This window comes from Callithrix jacchus, chromosome 1 (assembly GCF_049354715.1).
Source record: "Callithrix jacchus isolate 240 chromosome 1, calJac240_pri, whole genome shotgun sequence".
NCBI classification, from domain to species: Eukaryota; Metazoa; Chordata; class Mammalia; order Primates; family Cebidae; genus Callithrix; species Callithrix jacchus.
Genome location: NC_133502.1, coordinates 75,684,939 through 75,692,499, shown reverse-complemented (window position 1 = coordinate 75,692,499; position 7,561 = coordinate 75,684,939). Strand labels below are relative to the sequence as shown.

The 7,561-nt window shown below is 45.6% G+C and overlaps 1 pseudogene; it reads right to left on the bottom strand.

The window, feature by feature from the left end:
* Positions 1 to 4,399: 4,399 nt before the first annotated feature.
* Positions 4,400 to 6,128, bottom strand: LOC100390672 (serine/threonine-protein phosphatase 2A 56 kDa regulatory subunit epsilon isoform pseudogene; annotated as a pseudogene).
* Positions 6,129 to 7,561: the final 1,433 nt, after the last annotated feature.

The window sequence follows — 7,561 nt, the reverse complement described above, 5'->3', positions numbered from 1 at the left end:
ATCCAGCCTCACTGCCAGTATCACCACCCCCTGAAATCTCAGTGCCCTGAACAGTTCACAGCAAATGCTGGAAGCTCAGAAAGTATCTGTTGAATGGATACATGCATGAATGGGTTAAATTGGATCGCTTTTGGATAAATCACATTATTATAGAGATGTTGGAGAATTTCTATGTTTATAGATTATCAAACTCTTTTGTCTGCCTCTGACTGAGCATGGGAAAAAGCAGAAACAAAGCTCAAGTGAAGCTAGGCTAATGCTCATTGGCAAGTCAGGGGAAACTCATGTGAGTGGAGGGAGAAATGACCCTCATCTCACTTGAAGTTCTGTTACCAGTGTCTAGTGAGCCAGGGGCTCTGGTCCCCATCACTAAGGGCTCTCTCAGGACCTTGTACACAGGTGGCTGTACAAAGGACCCGGGGACTTCCCTCCATGGCTGGAGCTGCCTGTGACAGCAGACTGGCTGGGTGTAGGGATATGGGTCTTTCAAGACCCCACCCACTTTATCTTCTGGTCTTCACATTGGACAGGTGAGTTGTCCAATACAAAACCCAAAGGAGTATTTTTACATAAGCTGACACACCCTGCCCTCCATAAGTTATGGTGGTTCCTGATAAGGATATATCATGGTTTGAAATCTCTTTTTTTGATGTGGTGTTCTCTGCCACGCACAGCCTAGTGCGATTGTGCTCATGGGAGATGTGCTGACCGAATGGTGCTTCCTTCCCTGATTTAGAGGAAATACATGGTCTGCTTTGCCCTACTAGATGGATCTTCCAACACTGAGTGCCTGGCCTCCATCAAAACCATCTTTGCTGTCTACAGAAAGGTGAGTGGACAGACAAAATGTCAGGAGGGCTGAGATTTCCTGCCTCACTCCTGGGGTGGTCTCTGGAAGGTTCCCAGGCTGAGAGTCGCGAGTTTAGAGTCCTAATCCCTGTCTCCTGACTAACTAGAAAAGCCCCTGCAGCAAACCACAGACTTCTCTCTTCCTGGGGCTCCTCAGTAGAACTGAATTGATGACTTTCTGTGCCTACTTTCTATTGTTCCTGGGATGATTACATAGAAGGACAGCAGAGATTTGTTTTGAAATCTGGATGCAACACCAATGTCAGACATAGTATTGGGTTCCAGGCAGCATCCAAAGACCCACTCTATTCCTTCTTTGTGCATCTCACTTCTTATTGTATTCATTTTCCTTTGTTGCAAGAACAAATCACCACACACTTAGAGGCAGCAAACAACACCTGTTGATTGTCTCCCACTTCTGTAGGTCAGAAGTCCAGCTGGCTTGGCTCATAGAAGAAGTGGAGAGTAGAATGGTGCTTACCTTGAGATTGGGGGATGGTTAGGGAGAGGTTGGTCATTAAATACGAAATTTAGACAGGAGGGAAAAAAGGAGGGAAAAAAAGGAAGAACAGCCATAGACCCATCATTCTCCTCTACTAAATTAATCTTCAGAAATTCAGACTTAGTAACTCCTTTTCTGGATGTCTTTCCAAGGTGCCAAGTGACCTTGAGGTTCCATAGACAACGCCTTACACAGCAAAGTGCGTCTGGGGGTGGGAGGCAGCTGACCTTCCCTGGAATCCTGACTGTCCATAGACAGAGCCTTACACAGCAAAGTGTGTCTGGGGGTGGGAGCCAACTGACCTTCCCTGGAATCCTGATTGCAGGTTCTGTTTAGAACATGGGGTCTCATTTTGAGAAGGTCTTAGTATTTAACATTCACAAGAAGTTCACAGGTTCAAGAAAACATAAAACGATATTTAGGGTAAAGAGAAGCAGCAGAGATTGGCTGGGCACAGTGGCTCACACCTGTAATCCCAGCACTTTTGGAAGTCAAGGTGGACAGACAACCTGAGGTCAGGAGTTCCAGACCAGCCTGGCCAACGTGGTGAAACTCTGTCCCTACAAAAAATACAAAACTACTGCTAGATTCCACATAGAAGGGAGACACTTAGTATTAACATTTCTCTTTCTGTGTCTGGCCTGTTTCACTCAATGTGATGCCCTCCAGACTCACCCATCTTGTGGAAAATGACAGGATTTCCTTCTTTTTTAAGGCTGAAGAGTATTCAACTGTGAATGCATGCTACGTGTAAAAATTCATTCATCCACTGATGAACTGGCGAAGTGCAGGCAAATGCTTCCAGCATCTGTGGAGCTGTGAGGACTTGGTATCCCCATCCCTTTCAGCAGAACCTTCTAGACTCCATGTTCAAGGAGCCCCTCGAGGCTGTTTATCTTTGTCATCCCTCAGTGGGCTCTTGACTTCAGCTTCTGCGTCAGCCAGAATGGGAGGAGTTGTTGGCCAAGCATTGCTAATCAAAGTCTGTCTTCCGTATGTATGAACATAAACCCCCACACACCTAATTGCTTGGCACCTGAGCACACCCAGTACTGGAATTTGGGTTTTGAAAGTCAGAGCTGTCTCAGAGGCTTCCTTGGAGAATGCATCACTGATGATTGAGGAGGGAGCTGAGGAGCAGGCAGTGCCTCTGGAGGAAGCCAGGAAAGGGACTGACCTGCAATTATAACTTGGGTCACCTGGAGGAGGAGACAGTGGGGCACGTGATATGGGAGGGGGAAGGGAAGATGAGGTCATTCACCCTTCGGAGCATCTTAGGACCGTTTTTTTCCTTTTCATGTTCTTTCTCCTTGGTATTTCCCAGTGTTTCTCATAGGGTGCCTTTGGGGATTGAGGTGAGTGGGAGGTCCTGTCCTTGCAGGGTATTTCTTGTCCATGGCTGCCAAGCATCTACCATACTAGCATCCCCTATAGCCCCATATTGTGAAAGCCAAAGAATACCTCACAAGCTGCCACCCCCTGGGTTGCTGCCATACTCTGCAAGAACCACTGTGGAGTAGGTCTCACACAGTGGTGGGGAGAGGTCTGTATCTGGGACAGCTGAGGAAGGCGGTCATTTTATTTGGCTTCCAAATGGGCCAAATGAGCAAAAAAATACTTCCCATGTTCCCAGCTGTTATCAGTTGACATTGTCTAGGAATGTGGTTTTAAACTTCATTTGCTAGTGTATCGATGGGACTGGGCATCTGGAAATAAAACGAATGTCCTCTTGTTTCCCTGCACCAACGAGGGTAGGCAGGGCAGAGGGACTGGCTGTTTCATTTCTTTTTTATATAAAAGCATTTTAAACTTTATTATTAATACTCAGGACATTAGGAATTTCCAGATTTTTTTCAGTAGCATTTGTAGAACTACTTTTGATAACAAATACAGTAGTTAGAAATATGCATCCAATTCAGAATACATAATAATATTTATCCTGAATCCTTTCCAGCTAAAAACAGGGCTGGAGCTGTGATGAGATAAAGAACGAGAATCTACAAAAAACACTGTAACATGTTTGTTTTTTCCCAGAGGCTACATCCTCTTTTGCTGGAATACTTTATAAATACATATTTAAAAGTAAGGCAACAACTCCAAACAGTCCAAGCTGTTTGCTCAACTCTTTTCCCAATTAGCTTTGCAATCCTGGCTATCAATTTCATGGTTGTATTGTTTAGTGTTTGTCTTTAGTGTCAACATTCAAAAGGATGTTTTCCTCACATTTCCGATACATCTCTGGTATATGTGTTCAATGATGTATACAACTAACACTGGTCAGGTACTGAAGCCTGTGATGTCCCAGTGCCTGTTTTCAAAGGATTCAAGACTCTGATTTGGATTCACCATAAACTGATGCGTGAATCCAAAATTCCCTTTCCTACTATGTTTATCACCTCTTCTCTTTTAACTCCTAATTTTAAAACTAAAGGAGGACCAGGACTACCTGGTTACTGGAAATGTTCACCCCAGTAAACAGAACTTTTATCAGGGACCCTTATAATTCATGGCCCCATTCCACATGGACATTCAACTCAGGAAGACGTGCAAAAGAAAAAGATGTCAAATTACAGTCAAGTGACCCAGAGGAGGATGTTATACAAACTTATAAGGAAATGACAGTCTTTTTTTTCTTTATTATAAATACATTTAACAGCTTAGCAGAAAGACAAGCTAAATTCAAGACTGTTCACCTTTGAAAATTGTGTCATACTCTCTGCTAGTGATAAATAAGGAACCCCCAATAATGGAATTTTAATATAGCAATTTCATCAACAGATCTTTGAAGACCAATTTGTTTTTTAGAGAGGGTTAGAAGAATGATTATGATTGCAAAGTTCTGAGAAGTCCATCTACTGTCCAAACTTTGGATTGAAGTCCTTATTTTTTTTCCCTTTACTCAGAGACAGGTATATACAGAGCTGTTGTAATAATGAAACAAATGTGAAATCTACTGAAAAGCTGCACAATACAGAAAACTGTTGCTCCATCTTCTACTACATAAATGTGTGACTCCACAGGTCAGTAATGTTGTTGTCATTATTTTTGCTAAGTTGGAATTATTCCATCACATCTAAGACCTCTCTTTAACTCCAGATCCTCCAATTTTTCCCACAGTTCTTCATGCTCCTTTTCTTTTTCTCATGCTGACGATCTGACTTGTATGTGGCTGTCAGCTCGTCAAACATGGTGCTGTTCATTTCCATAAGTGCCTTCAAAACGTTGTATACTAACGCCACAATAGCCGGATTCCAATGTTCTTTTGAAATCCTATAAAGGCTGGAAAACATGATGGGAAGGATGACGTTAGAGTTTTCTTCTATCAAACTCATGATGTATTCATCATTCCAGTAATAAAGTGCTCTTTCGGCCACCTGAAAATGGGGGCTAGATACACACTTGGCAATTTGTTTAAACAAAGGTTCTTGGATTTTAACAAATTGTGAAGGTTCAATCACATCCAATATTTCTTCCAGTTCCCCAAGGAACATGACCTCTTTTTGACTACATGTTTCAGACCAAAATTTCATTAACCCTCTAATAACTGGTTCTGTGAGTGAGGGATCTTTCTCCAGAAACTGTACTATACAATATGCCAGCTGCGAGTGGAACAGAGATAAGTTCCTGACAGTGTGTAAGGGGATCAACACTTTCACCAGAAACTGTTTGTGTTCTGCCTTAAGAGGTAAAGTGAAGCCATTGAGAATACTTCCTAATATTTCCAGCAGTTCAGCTATACCATTGAAGTGTTCTGTTTCATAAACAAACCTTAGAAAAATATTGTTAATCTGTTTTCGGATAAATGCTTGAAGACCAAGAAACTTGACAGAAATTCTGTGTAAAACTGTTTTTAAGTAGTTCCGTTCCCAAGGGTCTTCACTGTCAAATAGCTCCAGAAGCTGTAATACACATTTCTGATCTATATGTTTTTGGCAATGCTGGGTTGGAATTCTTGGCTTTCCAACAATCATATGAAAACTTCATATACAAGCTGTAAGTGTGGCCACGATGCCTCAAGGGTAGGCTCATCTTCTTCTGGATCAAATTCATGGCTGTCACTAGGAGGGAGAGTTCTGAATATATTGCAAGATGCCATTCTAACTACTTCAGGGTAAGTCTGCTCTGTCAAGCAGCCTCTGCTTATTGGAATACAGCCCACCAGTTCGTTAAGAGTGGAGCGCTTGCATTCTTTCATTTTAAGATCAGATAGCGTGTCCATGAAGTCAAAAATGACACGGCACTGCTGAAGTTTCTTTAGGAACAGTTCAGGCTGCTCTGAGGATGGAACGTCATTTAGCAGCGGCAGAGGTGTTAACTCAGCAGGCTTGCCTTGAGACCTAAACTGTGAGGAACTTTGCGACCTCTTCTGTCTGGCTTTTCTGACGGGCTTACGAGAAAATCCGTCTACTTTACCCACTGATGGAGGAGTAGTTGGTGCTGAGGACATACCCTACTTGAAGCTTCGGAGGAAGAATCCGAAGATGATCTGTGGCTTGGAGGGGCTGGAGACGGGCAAGGGGGCCGCAGCGGGGACGGACGGCGGGACCGGGACGTGCAGGGGGAGGTCCGGGGAGCTGCTGGGAGCCCGGGGCGACGGCTGTCGGCTACGGCGTCCCTCCGGTTCCGCGGCGGCGGAGCCTCTAGGCCTCACGGCCGGACCCGAACCTCCGCGCTCCGGCGGCGGCGGCCTCACGATCCTCCCCCGCGGGCCCGTCCCATCAAATCGGCACCGACCCCGTTGCGGCTCCGCCGGTGGCTCCTCGCTCACATTCCTGGCGGGTGGCGCCTCAGCTCCTTGCCCGGGACTCGGCGGCGGCGGCGGCGACAACGTGGGGATGGGGGAAAGGGAGGGAGGAAGACTGGATCTGGCAGCAAGAGAAGGGGACCAGAGAAGGAGGAGGCGCCTCAGGAGCCGGAGCCGCCGCTGCCAGAGCCACAGTTCGCTATCCGCGGTGGGTCCCAGTCAATTTTCCCACTGTTTTCATTATTAAACAGTGCAGGGGGCTGCCCCATGGGAAATAGGACCTTGCAAACAGGGCATTCCAGGGACCCAAGTGAGCTCCCCAACTGGGTGGGTCGGGGCAGAGCAGACTTGAAGGTGACTGAGATCAAGGTTGGAGTTCCTGGGGAAAAGGAAGAACATGGGCCGGGGCTGATCTGTGTGGGATCTACTCTGAAAGTCCACAGGAAGGGAACTAGGGCAGTGACTTGCGGGAGCCTCGGTGCTGTCCCTGAGAGCTGAGCATGCCTTCCCAACTCAGTGACATCACATGGTGTACTTGAAATCAGCCAGGGTGGGAGCATTTACACCACAGGAATCAGCAAATGCCACAGATCAGTGCCTGCCTGCCCACCAGAGGTCGCTGACCAGCTCACCATTGTTCTAGGGGTCTCTAACAGCTCCCACAGCTCTACCCTGGCTGTAGGTACCACCTTATTACAGAAGAGGGTTGCACCTTCTACTTCCCTGTGCTCACTGCTACCAATAAAACAAAGGCCAGTGCAGCCGAGGCAGGCTAGGTAGTCAGGAAATGACCATGTTTTCAGGACGCAGCAACCATGATGACCAGTGACTGTACAGCCAACACAATAAGTCTTACCATTTGCATCTTCAGTAGACTTTCCCTTCCAGAGAGCATGCGCATTTTGATTTTACCGCTCCTCCAAATGACCCTTTGCTCATAATTGTAAAAAATACACCACTGGGTAGAGATTTAAGATATTAATGAGACGTGATGTATGAAAAAGCATGTGCAGTTACTGCGCATGTGCACCCAGAAGACCACTCAGAACGTGCTTATTAGCAAAATCTCTTCCCATCTCCTTATGAAAAATCATGTAAGACTCCCATAAAGGGGTTTTCTCCAACAGCAAGCAATGCTGTCTCACCCTAACCAGCAGCCACCCTGAACGCTCTCTCTCAGAGTGTAGTGTCTATTCTGCATCTAACTTTCAAAATACTCTTTTTCCTTTGCAATAAAATCACTCTATGCTGCATCTCCTTTGCTGTTGCCTTTTGTTTACATTCTTTTAAACCAAGAAGACAAGAACCAAGGTGTTGCATCAGCCGTCAACAAAGCCATCCAAACCTGCCTCAGGATGCTGGTGTTGCTTAGCCAAACTGAATTCTTCTAAAAGAAAGGAGGGACTCCTTCTGTGACAGGCAGGGATGGGAGTTGCATCTTGATTTTGCATCAGCATTCATTTCCA